This window comes from Chrysemys picta, chromosome 1, assembly GCF_011386835.1.
Source record: "Chrysemys picta bellii isolate R12L10 chromosome 1, ASM1138683v2, whole genome shotgun sequence".
Classification (NCBI taxonomy): domain Eukaryota; kingdom Metazoa; phylum Chordata; order Testudines; family Emydidae; genus Chrysemys; species Chrysemys picta.
In genome coordinates, this window is record NC_088791.1 from 298,392,010 (window position 1) to 298,406,261 (window position 14,252).

Consider the following 14,252-nt stretch of genomic DNA (forward strand, 5'->3'; position numbering starts at 1 on the left):
CCCCCCAAAAGGAAATATCTGAATTGCACTTACTGATCTGTCAGAGGAGGAAAAACACCCTTCTCCCTGTAAAGCAAAATAGCCAGTTGCAGGACGCTGCCAGTATGATGAGAAAGCGAAGAAAAATCTTCCAATAGCGAGATTACCCCTAGATTCGGCTGTTTAACCAGAAAAAAATAAAAATAAGAACCCCCTTGTTGCCTTTTTTGTGCAGTTTCAGCAAAGCTGCGAGGAAGTTGGTCCTTTTGTTCCACTATTTATAGATTGCGTCAACATTGCGAAAAGGAGAAGGCGGAGCAGTGGCACTTACTCCTCCGCGAGAGAGGGAGAAAAACCCTGCACACACGCGACCTTAAGTACACAACACTACGACCTCCTCCTCTCCTCCTCCTCCACTACCCCACTGAGCAGCGCCAGAGATCAGATTCAATCACGTGTCTGAGGAGAGCACCAGCCTGCCCAGTGCCTGCTTAGTGCTGCCTTGCCATGCACAGCAGCAGCAGAGAGAAGCTACTCTCCCCGCTCGCAGGGACTCTGGAGCTCGCATCCAGGTTATGCTTTATATGTGCAGAGGAATGGATTTCCCTCCGTGTCACCCACTAAGCTATTACAAGTGCATGCCACAGTGCCCACTGCTGCCACATCTATGTTCTCCATTGCCTCTCATGTTTATATATTTGAATATACTCTTCTTTTTTACTACAAAAGAGTTCTAAAGTGAATTTGTTGCAACCCTACCATTGCAAATTCGCAGGAGATTAATACGCAGGAAAGGGGAAGCAGCATTGCTAAGACCCATAGAACACTCCTTCTGCTCTCCGCAGGTGCACCGAGAATATGTGACAGTTCCCTTTTCATTCCTACCATATAGGAGGGGAGGAGAGTATGTCAGGAGAGGTTCCTGAAGGGTTAATGGCAATGTGTTTGCTGAGGATATTTAAACCTTCCATTTAAAGCTGATCTTGAAATTATAAAACTCCTTCTCCATCCAAGAAATGAAATTGCACTTTTCTGGCCTAAGGCCAGCGTCTCTGAACTGAATGTAAACAAGGAATATTGCAAGAGGGCCTTCCAGTGAAACGAAATTAAATTGGCTTGGTCGTAAGAGTTGTTTACATTCTCAATTTCCAATCGCTCTGCCCTCTCTTTCTGCTACACATTTAATTTTTCTGCTTTTGGACTAAAATAGTTTAGTAAACCAGACCAGTGAGCGGAATGACCGACTCAAGATAAGTTGACACGGGTGAAGTCACATGGGACGTAGGATGTTTCCGTGAGCTTAACTATGTTGTTAACAAGCTGAAAGAATATGTGCTTTTAGGGAGTTTCTTGTCACCCGTCTCTTAGGAGCCATTGGCTGGGATGGTTCCAGTGGTACCCTCTGCATGAGAGTCAGCGCGTAAACGATGGAAAGGGAGGCCGGGCACCGGAGTTATTTGAATCTGCTAAAGCGCTAAGTTCCTACTTGAGTCAGCAAGAAGTTCTTGCTGCCTCTACGAAAAATTAATGAAACTTCTGCAGGATTGAGAACCTTCTGTGTTTAAAAGGAGATATATATATATATATATATATACACACACACACACACTGATGCAATTAGAAAGGAATTGAAGGAGAGAAGTGAGGCTAAACGATTTTGTGCTAATGAACCGAGTGATGTGATTGTTCTAAAAAAAATTGCAATGGACATGCAGGGAGATATACTGCGTTTGAACAGAAACTGTGGACCAGGTGAGATTTCGAGGTTTTTTCTTTCGTGTCGTGCGGTATCTAGCCGGATGATTTCCTACTGTTTATGTTACATTACAACGGATTCTTTTCCTATTATTTATTTTCTTGACAAAAATACAATAGTCACTTGGAAACCCCCTCCCCTCTCGCGCGCACACACTCATTTTACTGCAAAGTGGCGGAGGGGCTCTGATACTATGGCTCACTTTTATGATAATAGAAAACTCTGAACGACAGTGAAATAACTACATATCTTGTAGTTATTTTCTTATCTTGTATCCTGATCCTGGTTTATCTTCTTTACAACTTTGCGCTTGGGAATAATATCTCATCGCTGCTGCTGCTGCTGCTGTTTCGGCAACATCCAACAGCTTGCTCATCCTCCGTAGGACTGAGTATTTTTTTCTGCCGTGCTATAGTAAACTACAAGAGAATTTAAATAAACCAGTCTGAAAATAGACAATGCTCGGTGTCAGTCGGAAGACTGAGTTCCTTCAGTGTGTGGAGTGAAAGCCGTTTCAGAAGGTGCAGCTTTTTAATAGCTCTTTAAATAATGTGTACGATTAATTCTATGAACACTTAATGATGGTAATAAAGGGTCAAACTAATGACTAAACGATGAATAAACATTCTTGGTAAGAGTCCAGAATTGAATAGACAGTAGTTAGGATATCACTTAATGCTTTTCTTAAAATTAATGAAAAAAGAATTGTGAGTCATTGGAACAACTTTTAAAAATACGCTTTTAGGACAAATGAAATGGATTATTGTGATGGGAATGGAGAGAGGATAAAAGCAGAAGGTTAAACGGTTGAATAGCAAAAAGCAAGCGTACAGGCTCCAAACGTTGGCTTTCAAACTCAGTGTAATTGCCCAGATGCAGGTTGAATTCAGTAAAAAGCACTGCGTTTAGAAATGTAACAATAGCGCTTTAGAAGTCTCTAAAGAACACCTTAATTGTTGGAATTTAGATAACTAGGAAACTCGTTGTGACCTACATTACTGTTCTGAGTCAGCACTGAACAGCCAGCTTGCAAACTTGTACACACTCCAATTCTTACCGTCAGCAACGGATCTTTTGGGTGGAGCTTTTTTCCACAGTTTCTGTAAGCACTTTATTTGGTGGTTGCTAGTCCCATGTTTACAAATAAACAAAGTTAGATGGCGAGACTAGGTGGGTGAGGTAATATATTTTATTGATAATATCCTGGGACCCAGCAGGGCTACAACACTGCATACAAAGTTACATGGAGTCCGTTTCTCGTCTCATATCTAGCATTGTCAAAACTGCCTCCCTACTTGCGGTTTTCAGTACTGTACAGTCAGAATAGACGAAATTTAAGATTATTTTAATAGCTAATTTGTTAGTAAAAAGCTTATTTAAGCAAATATAAGTTTCTCCAAGTTTAGAAAGGAGGTAATTAGAAGAATGACACTGCATTTTCAGAAGGGCTTCGGATTACTTAGCTGATCAGATAATAGATGTTACGTAGGTAAGAGCTATTGCATGATACATACCGTTTTTCTTTCTTAATACCGTAGGGAGTGTGTAAAGTTGACAACAAAAAGTTCTTACCATATTGTTTTCCGTATCCCGTGTTTAATACACTTTAATACAAGCTGTGCAAGGGCTATATACCAAATGTCGATGTCGTTAATTAAGGATGATAGTCTATTCATGTTTGAAGTGAAGTTAGACATAGTTGAAGAGGCTGCATGTTGAACACACAGTTGAACACTGAAGAAGCGAGAAGACACACGTTAGCAGTTTGATCAGTGATCAGTACATATAACACTACACCTCCACTCGTGCCGAGCGAGTGTCTAAGGAAATCAGTCAGACTCCGCGTCCATTTATATTCTAAATGACAAAAAGAGTTCAGATGAAATACCCTCGGAAACTCCGTCTTTTGGAAAGAAACCCTTTCTGTGTTTTTGTTTGTTTTTTATTTTTAATCATGTCGTTAGCACGAGTAAACAGAAACGCCAACATTCATAGTCTTAAATTTATGGATTCTAAACAAGAGATTTACTATGGCTGATCACCAATTTGTAGTGTTCCTTTCTTTGCATCTTTTTGCAAACTCTTATAATTTTCTTGGCAAACAAAAACAAAACAAAAAAACCCCCCAAAACCCCAAACACATTCAGGAAAGTATCAGATTTCAGAATCAGTCAAGGACATCAAATCTAATTTCCTTCTATTGAGATTCGGGACCTTTCTTTCCTTAAAACATTACTTTTAGAACGATGATGTTTATTTGATTCAACACTGTTTACTAATAGCTTTTAATAGCTCATTGTTTCCTGAAGTGGTTACATTTCAGTCTCGCTTCTTAGTATGAAATCAGCGAGGCTTCTGTATAACGATTGAAATCCACCTCCTATTCACCTATAGCTGAAACGAGAACAGAAAACGTCAGTTCTAATTTCGGAGGGGGAAGGGAGGGGAGGATTTTTTTTTACAGTGAAATGGCAGGTATCCAAGCAGTGTTTCTTAGCTCAGGCTTTGTGAGACTATAGCCTAAAGTAGATAAATTCGCCACTATTACACCTCCGTATCTGGTTAATGCTAGTTTAGTGACACTCACTAAACAAAGCAAATTTAATCTCTGTATACTCTTAAAAGGAAAAAAATACTCCCTGACACGGAGAGAGATTGTTCGAAACCTCAATTTAAAACCTCTCCTTTTCTTTCTAACTGTCAAATACAGCTGAGAAAGTTTTGCGAGTACAGTTCGTTCTTGGAAGAGGATCAGATATATTTAAAGGGGAGAGGGTGGGTAATAGGTAGGTGTTTTCGTTTTGTCTGCCAGCATAATCCGACACCCCGTGCCTGTGTCTAAACCGAAATAGATACTACTAGAAGATCTGAATCAATCCGTGAGAGTTTTATTTAATAGGGATTGGAGTTTTCCGGGAGTCCTGAAGTTTCCTCTGTTATTTCAATCCCTTAAAGCTCCACGAAGCGGGGATCTGGGGCAGCCCCGGGAAATAAAGCCTTGCACCTACTTCTCGAGTCCAAAGCGGCGAAAGGGTTAAGGAGTCCTGAACTGGGCTCGCACAAGGGCAATTGGAAAAACCGAATCGCTTCCAAGACATCCGTTTAGTCAGTACGAAAAAAAAAAAAAAAAAAAAAAAGGCTTGCAAAACGTGGTTTGGGGAAACCTGCAGAGGAAATGGACACAGTCTGTGCTTCAGGGCTCAGTCCTCACGGTGAAGCTGAAGGAATCAGCAGTTTCCAGTTAACACAATTCAACCCCAGATAATTCTGTCCGTGGACTTCTCCTGTTCATAGGGCTGCATAATTTCATATGTATTTTTTACCACCACACAAATCAAGCACGCTCGACCAGGTTTTTAAGGGTTGGATGATTTATATGCATCAAATCGGATCTCTTTGAAAGCTTTTGTTTCACTCGTGTTCTTGATAATATTTGTTATCAGCAATGTGCATCTGTAAATGTTAAGAATCTAAAGTTTGTCCTTTATTGTGACATTGTAGGAATGAAAATTGTAGAATATAATGAAGTAAATCCTTTATTACGTTTCAGGGTAACACATGACGTAAAATAAAGTTTCGGAGACGGTAAGTGCAAGGAACTAGACTGTCCTAGAGCAAAATCGCTTTAAAAAAACAGAGAGAAAAAGACCCATGTCATTACAAAATGTGGTCTGTATGATTTGCTTAAGTAAATTAGCGGGTGTTTGAAAATGTGCGTGTCACTATATATTGAATTAAGCATATATTGCTCTAAGTAATGAAATAAAATAATCTGGATTTGGTCAGCATCTCCCTTATTGTTGGTGGGGTATCTATAAGCCTTACCCCGTTTCTTATTTTGGAACATTCGCCACAACACTCAACCAGGGATGTGATTTTTTTTTAAAATATATTGTTTTAATAATGGACTACGTGTGTGTGTGGAGGGGAACCATTCGCTGAAGCAGTGGCTTTCAGCCTTTTCAGACTTCTGTACCCCTTTCAGGAGTCTGATTTGTCTGGCATACCCCCAAGTTACACCTCACTTATAAACTACTTGCTTACAAAATCAGACATAAACATACAAATGTCTTACAGCACACTATTACAGGAAAAATGCTTACTTTCTCACCTTTACCATATAATTATAAAATAAATCAATTGGAATATAAATACTGTACTTACATTTCAGTGTATAGTATATAGAGTAGTATAAACAAGTCATTGCATGAAATTTTAGTTTTTACTGACTTCACTCGTGCATTTTACATAGCCTATTGTAAAACTAGGCAAATATGTAGATGAGTTAATGTATCCCCTGGAAGACTTCTTTGTACCCCCAGGGGTATGTGCATTAAAGAACTAGTAATACAATTTGTTTAATGCTTATTTCCGGACGGAAATATTGTTTGTCTCCTCTTTTGGTTCTACTTGTCAAAATATTTGACTGCTGGGAACAACTTAAATATCTGTTTGATGGACAACTTGTTTGAAAGAAGGTAAACATGAAAATGATCCTACTGATGTCGATTTCTTAGCATTCTATTTCCTGAGGAACTTCTACTTTGAAATGTCATGGAAGCTATAGTTTTGGTTGTATTTTTTCCCCCTGAGAATCGTGGGGTAATCGGTTTCCTGTTCCTATCACATTAAATCTTGCTTAAATTTGCATGTAGAATTCACATGGCTCTTTATGCTGACTCATTTGTACAGGTCGGTTTATGTTGTGTTTCTATAGTGGCATAATTATATTAAGATTTTTTGTGTTAACTACTAAAGAATTAAATTGTTTATCAACACAAAGGTCAGCACAAGTACCGCTTTGCAGTTTCCAGTGCCCTTTGCATTGAATAACGGATTAGATGTTAATTTTGGTTCATGCCAGTTATCTCACTAAATAAAAGAGAGTCACTAACTGAGTCTCTGATTGGGATTTACGGGCTCAAAGCCACATTCTTCCAATGGATCTTGGGGTGCACGGGGAATGCATATTATGGCCCCATATGGTAAACATTTCCTCTTCCCAAATGTTCAGAATACTGGTTGTCTTCCTGTACTCTCATTTTTTCCCTGGCACATAAACGGTTACTCAACATTTAATATAAGGTACAGAATTACCTCACATTTTAACAGAAGTCAAACACTACAATTTTTAAAAAGTTCAAAGAATCAGAAAAAAGGGCATCATTGTTTAAAAAAGCGTCTCTACTTTTGTTTTAAAGAATAAATAGCAAATTTGAAAGAGATGTAGAGACACTGACACGCTTGTCGGTGTGATGACTCTGTATAAACAGATATCAAATACGTGACTATTTGACTTCCTAGTGACGTAAACGGTATAACTCCAGCAAGACGGTACAGTGAAAATGAAGTATTTAGTATACACTAAAAATACTTCAGCAAATGACACAGACTCAAGAACTTTGGGCAAATAGTGTGTTCAAAGATGTTTTCTATTTAGAGTTTGGCTTTCAGAAAATGGGAAATTATTGTCAAAAATGCTAAAACTTCACATGTAGAGAATATCATTATCTTTCTGGGTCATTGGACATTCAACAAGACAGAAATTATGATGACACCAACCCGGAAATTAACTTGTAACTCGCTGAAAAATAAGTGAAACTTTCAAGCTCTAGTAGCTAATTGAAATAATTGAGTTAGTTTTTCCTCTTGCAACACTAAAACCGAAATATGTGTTTTTGACATTTCAAACTTTCATTTTTGATATATCATTCATCGAGAGCCAGAGCTCTGTCATTTAAATATCTCTTAAAGCATGAATTTATATCGACGGTGCAACTGAGTTTATTTTAATCGTCTGTAGGTAGTTTTGTTTACACACAGAAAACTGGTTTGCAGTGCACACAAAGTTTATTTCTTCAATTCTTGCCTGGGATACCCAGTTGAGATAGACAGTCATAGGATGTATTTGTCCTACAACATTTTTGGGGCCCATTACGTAGGTTTTTGTTTATTTAGTTTTTTTTTAAATGAGGAATAAGTTAGAGGAGTTCTAAAAATGAAGCGCTTATCCGAAACTCATATTTTGCACTGAATACTGCTTTGCCTCTATCTTACTTGTTATGGTATATGAAGTGAAGAATGACCATAACTGAAAGTCTCGCAACATTTATATTGCCAGCCCTGTTCTTCGCACAGCCCAGCCCCACAGATAGCATTATCACTTTTGCAAAGTGGCAAATACTTCTCTCAAAATAATTAATGTTAGCTTAGTTTTTGCACACACGGCTTATCTCTATCCCGCAGACACCCTAACCAGTGAAACCAGTGGGCGTGCAGCAGGCAGCGGCTGCTTTGAGACCTTCCTTTCCTCTTTTCCTTCTCTTCAGAATGTTGCAGTTAAAAGGTTGATCTTTTGGTGATTCTTAAATTTAACTTCTGCAGTTGCTGGTGGCCAGTGTTTACAATAATACACCCTCTAAATAACGTCTTTTATCTCCTGCCTTCATACGGAAAGTATGAAGAAAGTACAAGTCATTTGGTGTTTAGCCATTTGATCAGACGTTACACCTAGAACACTATTTGCGCTAATATTTAACTTTTTTGAGGGGTGGGGAGGTAAGATGGAATTTCCCTATCAATTATAAAACTATAAATAATATATTTGGATTGCAAAATGATGAAAAATAATTTCGGGGTAAAATTCAGCAGACCCTGCAATTTTATACTTTATTTATTTATTTAACATGTATTTGTTTATTTATTTAAAATTTTGATTGAAAGGGCATCTCATTTATAATGTTAGTGTCACATTGCCCGTGCGCTTTTCAGTGGCAGGATTACTTAATTAGCCCTTCCGGTTGCAGCTGCATTGCAATTAAAAGTTGCTGAAATATGTCACGACATTTTAGGTTTGTTTGGCTAACAGTAGGAGGGTAGGGATGGATTCTTTACCACAGACAATCCTCAGTATGCATTTGAAAGAACTGATCTGACTGCGGAAGACAGAAAGAAGAGTTGTGTTTTGTGGCTATACTGCACTGAGGTAATCAGTAAGATCTGAAAGGTGGGCAAGCGTTTGTGTGAAGCAGCCTCAGAAGTGCTGACAACCTATCACAGAAAAGCCACACAGGAGAGACCCGCGTTTGACATACTTCTGCGTCTGGAAATCTGAAGCGATCCGAGCAGCTGTGAGGAAGACAAGAGCAAGAGAGAACAGTTTTGAAGTGACAGCTGGAGAGAATCGCTGTGTTCAGAAGGTCTAAACTCATTTCTCTCACTCCTTAGGAGCGCTCATTATACGGCCGCCCGATAACTGGGATATACAGAAGGCACATGCAAGCACTTATTCTCTAGCAGCCTTGCATCTGGGATCTATTCGAGAATACAATGAACCTTTTAGGAAAAGTACTGCTCTTGCAGCGTCCTTCAGCTTGTGACAGAAAGGGGGATCTGGTGGTGATAGTGTGAGTGTTGGGGTGTCGGTGCATTAACAATGTTCCCTTGGTCTACTCTAGACGCCTGTATGCGGCCAATAAACTGATGAAAAAAATCAAGGCATGTCACTTCTTATATTTTATGAGGGTTTGGGCCTTTCACAACAACCAGGAAACACTACAGAGCATGAAGATCTGGAGAGGTTCCTACGGTCTAAAAGTCAGATTCTGTTCTCAGTGACACCAATGTAAGGGCTTGATTCAAAGTGCACTGGGGTCAGAGGTAGTTTTTTTACTGACTTCAAAGGGTTTTGGATCAGACCCTTAATTCTGAGGACTTTCAGTGAAGTCTGTGGATGCCTGGACTTACAGATGTCACGGAGCAGAATTGGAGAAGGGGGGAAATGAAAATAATACATGACATTCACTTAGCAGCTGATGTAAAAGGAGGAGGAACCATTCTGAATGCTAACAAGAAAGCTCTCTCCTTCCCTTTTAAACACTATGGTGAATGGTTTAATTTTCTGGCAGGGGAATGAATAGAAAGGAACAGGCCTTACCATCAGTCCCTCTGCTTTATGCTCCAAAGATTTATGAGTAAAAGTTCTCTGTCCCATAGTATATCACTCCAAACAACGCCTTCTCCCCGTGACACCAATATATATACTTCAAAGATTTGTGTGATTTATTTTAAAACCACTGTTTCATGGATTAGGTCTAACGCTTTGGTTGTGCCAGGTATTGCCCAAATTGACTAGACCTGACTCTTGGTTATTTTGGCTGCCTTATGTTTCTGATGGAGTTGTGTAAATGCAAATAAACATGATCATCAGCTCCATCCCTACCCTGGTTTCAGAAATCCAGACTGAAATATAGTTTTCATGTAGCAACAGGAAGCTCTTCACATGTAACAAAGCTGACTGGAAAGAGTGTAGAAAACCTCCAGGAAGTAAACTCTAGAGTGGAGTTTGTTTTCCCTTTAGGATCAACACGACATTGAAATTTACAAACATTTGGCAGTGGCTCATTAACTAAAATTAGTAGCTCTTTATCTCTCATATCTAAGATATAATACTATATAATATTATAAAACTGTTGTGCTGCAGTATTTAAGATCAAGGTTGTTTATATACCACAGAGATATTTTTATTTGAACAGATAATCAATTTTTGCTTGAAGCGTGATGTGAAATGTTGAGCGTTTTAAAGAACCTGGAGATAAAATGATAGCATCAACCATTCTGGTTATTCCTCAACTGCTCTGGATAAACTGTGTGGTTTCCTCCCTGGTCGTTTGTTTAACCCACCCGTCTGTTATAAAAATGTCAAACCACCACTCCCATAATCTCTTAGCTAAAGACTATTTTTGGCAGCAGATTGGGTCTTGGAACCCTCTTCAGCAGTTAAATATCAGAGGGGTAGCCGTGTTAGTCTGGATCTGTAAAAAGCGACAAGGAGTCCTGTGGCACCTTATAGACTAACAGAAGTATTGGAACATAAGCTTTCGTGGGTGAATACCCACTTCGTCAGGCGTCTGACAAAGTGGGTATTCACCCACGAAAGCTTATGCTCCAATACTTCTGTTAGTCTATAAGGTGCCACAGGACTCCTTGTCACTTTCTTCAGCAGTTGACATTATATGGAGGTTGAAACCACTCATCTCACCAGGTTATGAGCTGAGCCAGATCAGAATAGAAGTCTGCAGGGGTGAAACCCTTTCACTAGTACCTTACATGAGCAGTTTCCTTTACAGTTCAATGAAACCTGTAGAAATACCATTGGCCTAATTTTGCCATGGCATAGCCACCACAATTCCATTTGTTGCATGTGATACCTGGGCCACTATAATCTGGAAATTGAAGGACATAAGATATACATAGGAAAAACAAAGCATATCTTAAAAGTTTTTGAATATTTAACCTGATATGTGGTTTTTAGCTTTATAGACTTGTATGCAGATTTGAGTCAGATCACAGTCTGGTGAGCTGAGTGGTTTCAGCCTCCACACAAACATTGCAAACTGCTCAGCTCTACTCAGAACCTATGAAAATGAGGCCACTAGAGTGCAATTTTGTGACGATGGTTCTAGCAGCACCGTTCAATCTCTTATAATTTTGTGTTTAATTTGATAATTGGAATTATAAAGCATATCAATATTCAGCTATTTAAACCAAAAGTAAAGCTTACTCAGAAATGATCACTAATTCAGAAAAATGTTTTTTTTCCATTAGCACATTTTTCTTAGAGACACTGAATTTCATTTAGCCTCAGCCATATGAATTAAATGGATCAAATTCAGCAGTGACATATACCCCTATACAATCCCATGGACAAAATTCATCCATGATGAAATTGTATTGAGTTTAGCAGAGTTACACTAGAGATGGACTTGGCTCAGTAGGATCACCTGGGATGCAACTCATCAGTGAATATAGCCCACTGTGTTTCTCTGTGTATATCAGAGTTAATATTTCCACATTTGATTAAAAGACTAATTTGTATCTGTTCTCTGGCACAGAAATGGCATGTTACCATAAATTAATTGATGAACTGGCAGGAGTTCAGAGAAGAGCAACCAAAATGATGAGTGGGTTGAAGGGATTGATTTATGAAGAAACTTTAAGGGAATCTATATAGGTTGGGTAAATGAAGATGAAGAGTTTGTGTCTCTGAAGAGGCGATGAACCTGAAAACAGTCTACTGATATTTGTAAGGTATAAACACCAAGGGGGAAAGAGGAATTATTTGGTGTGATACATAGACTTGTAACTAGGAGTAAAGAAATGGAAGTAAAAAGACAGGTTAGACTGAATATTAGGAAAAACTTATTTTACAGAAATGTCTTAGTCTGTGACATAGTCTCCCTAGAAAAGTGATGGACACCTCATTACTTGGGTCTTTTAAAACCAGACTTACCAACACTCTAGAAAATGTAGCTGAATAACAGCTAAGTATTATTACTTAAAAGAGCTATATGGAACAGTTCTGTACTGACAGAGAGTTGAACTAGAGGGACGAATAAGAGGTTTTCATCTCTAAAATCTAAGATACCTTGTTTCTATGACAGCGTATAATATAACTGCTGAGTTTCTCACCAGCATGTGCATACCTATGTGTGTGTGTATAGCTTTTCTGCAGTATAATTAACTGACCTTCACTCTCAGTTAAAGCTTACAATTCCAGGGCCTTAGAATCATAGAATCATAGAATATCAGGGTTGGAAGGGACCTCAGGAGGTCATCTAGTCCAACCCCCTGCTCAAAGCGGACCAATTCCCAACTAAATCATTCCAGCCAAGGCTTTGTCAAGCCTGACCTTAAAAACCTCTGAGGAAGGAGATTCCACCACCTCCCTAGGTAACTCATTCCAGTGCTTCACCACCCTCCTAGTGAAAAAGTTTTTCCTAATATCCAATCTAAATCTCCCTCACTGCAACTTGAGACCATTACTCCTTGTTCTGTCATCAAGTATCACTGAGAACAGTCTAGATCCATCCTATTTGGAACCCCGTTTCAGGTAGTTGAAAGCAGCTATCAAATCCCCCCTCATTCTTCTCTTCTGCAGAAAAGCAATCCCAGTTCCCTCAGCCTCTCCTCATAACTCATGTGCTCCAGCCCCCTAATCATTTTTGTTGCCCTCCGCTGGACTCTTTCCAATTTTTCCACATCCTTCCTGTAGTGTGGGGCCCAAAACTGGACACAGTACTCCAGATGAGGCCTCACCAATGTTGAATAGAGGGGAATGATCACGTCCCTTGATCTGCTGGCAATGCCCCTACTTATACAGCCCAAAATGCTGTTAGCCTTCTTGCAACAAGGGCACACTGTTGACTCATATCCAGCTTCTCGTCCACTGTAACCCCTAGGTCCTTTTCTGCAGAATTGCTTCCTAGCCATTCAGTCCCTAGCCTGTAGCAGTGCATGGGATTCTTCCGTACTAAGTGCAGGACTCTGCACTTGTCCTTGTTGAACCTCATCAGGTTTCTTTTGGCCCAATCCTCTAATTTGTCTAGGTCCCTCTGTATCGTATCCCTACCCTCCAGCGTATCTACCATTCCTCCCAGTTTAGTGTCATCTGCAAACTTGCTGAGAGTGCAGTCCACGCCATCCTCCAGATCATTAATGAAGATATTGAACAAAACCGGCCCCAGGACCGACCCTTGGGGCACTTCGCTTGAAACCGGCTGCCAACTAGACATGGAGCCTTCTCCCATTCCCTCCCACGTATTAATCTATTGCTTCTCTGCTTACCTGAAAACCGTTTTTCTGAAGGGTTCAGCTATCTCCAGTGCCTTTAGGATTAATTTCAGCCTGCAAGGTGCAAAGTGTCTTCAGAGAGATTTTTTGTGCGCTCTCATTTTCTACTGAAGTCAGATCACTCAAGGGGAACTGGTAATAAAGGGCCCAATCTTTCAAGGTGCTGAGTAGAGCTGGGTGAAATTTTTCAACTGAAACTTTTTTCCAGCAAAAAATGCAGATTTGATGACACCAAAATGGTTTGCAAATTTGTATCTGTGTCACTAAATTGTTTACATAAAAACCAGCCCCCTCCCTCAAGAAATATTCTGAAAAAGTAAAAATATTTCATTTCAGCATTTTAAAATGGGACATTTTGATTTTTTTGGTTTTTAATGACTTTTACTTCTGAAATTTTCTTCAATTTAATTAAAAAAATAAATAAAAAACATTAAGAAACTCAACATTAAAACATTTTCTTTGACCTGAAATGATTTTTTAAAAAACTTTTTGATTTGCTGAAAATTTTCAGTTTTTGGGTCAACACAAAATGATCCCCCCATCCTCCATTTTTTTTTGTAATTGCCAGCTATCTGAAAAATCCATTATTCACCCAGCTGTAGTACTGAGTGCCTTCTGTTGGGTGCTCCTAACTGTATTCAGGGACAGTTGAGTGCACTCAGAATTCCTGCTGAGGTAATTTGGAAGCAGGTGTCACTCAGTAGTTTGCAGGATTTGGTATGGTAGGTTGGTGGAGCTATTTAGCACAAGCAATGTAGGGTCAGTCAGTCATATTCCTTTTCTCAGGAAGAACTTTGTATCCCAGCCACAGAGCAACAGTCCACAAAACATCAGAAATGCAACAAAAGTGTTCCTAGCTCAGGATTTCTCACCTAGACCCAAGTTG

The 14,252-nt window shown here is 39.3% G+C and overlaps 2 long non-coding RNA genes across 3 annotated transcripts in view; one reads left to right on the forward strand and one right to left on the reverse strand.

Moving 5' to 3' along the window:
• LOC101945163 (uncharacterized) overlaps positions 1–173 on the reverse strand; it is an 82,806-nt gene extending 82,633 nt beyond the window's left edge. For both annotated transcript variants that reach the window (XR_010600852.1, XR_010600853.1), the window contains exon 1: positions 34–173. This is a non-coding gene — a long non-coding RNA (uncharacterized LOC101945163). The remainder of the gene's footprint in view (positions 1–33) is intronic.
• Positions 1–14,252, forward strand: part of LOC101945986 (uncharacterized) — a 150,760-nt gene that overhangs the window by 56,269 nt on the left and 80,239 nt on the right. The window lies entirely within an intron of this gene.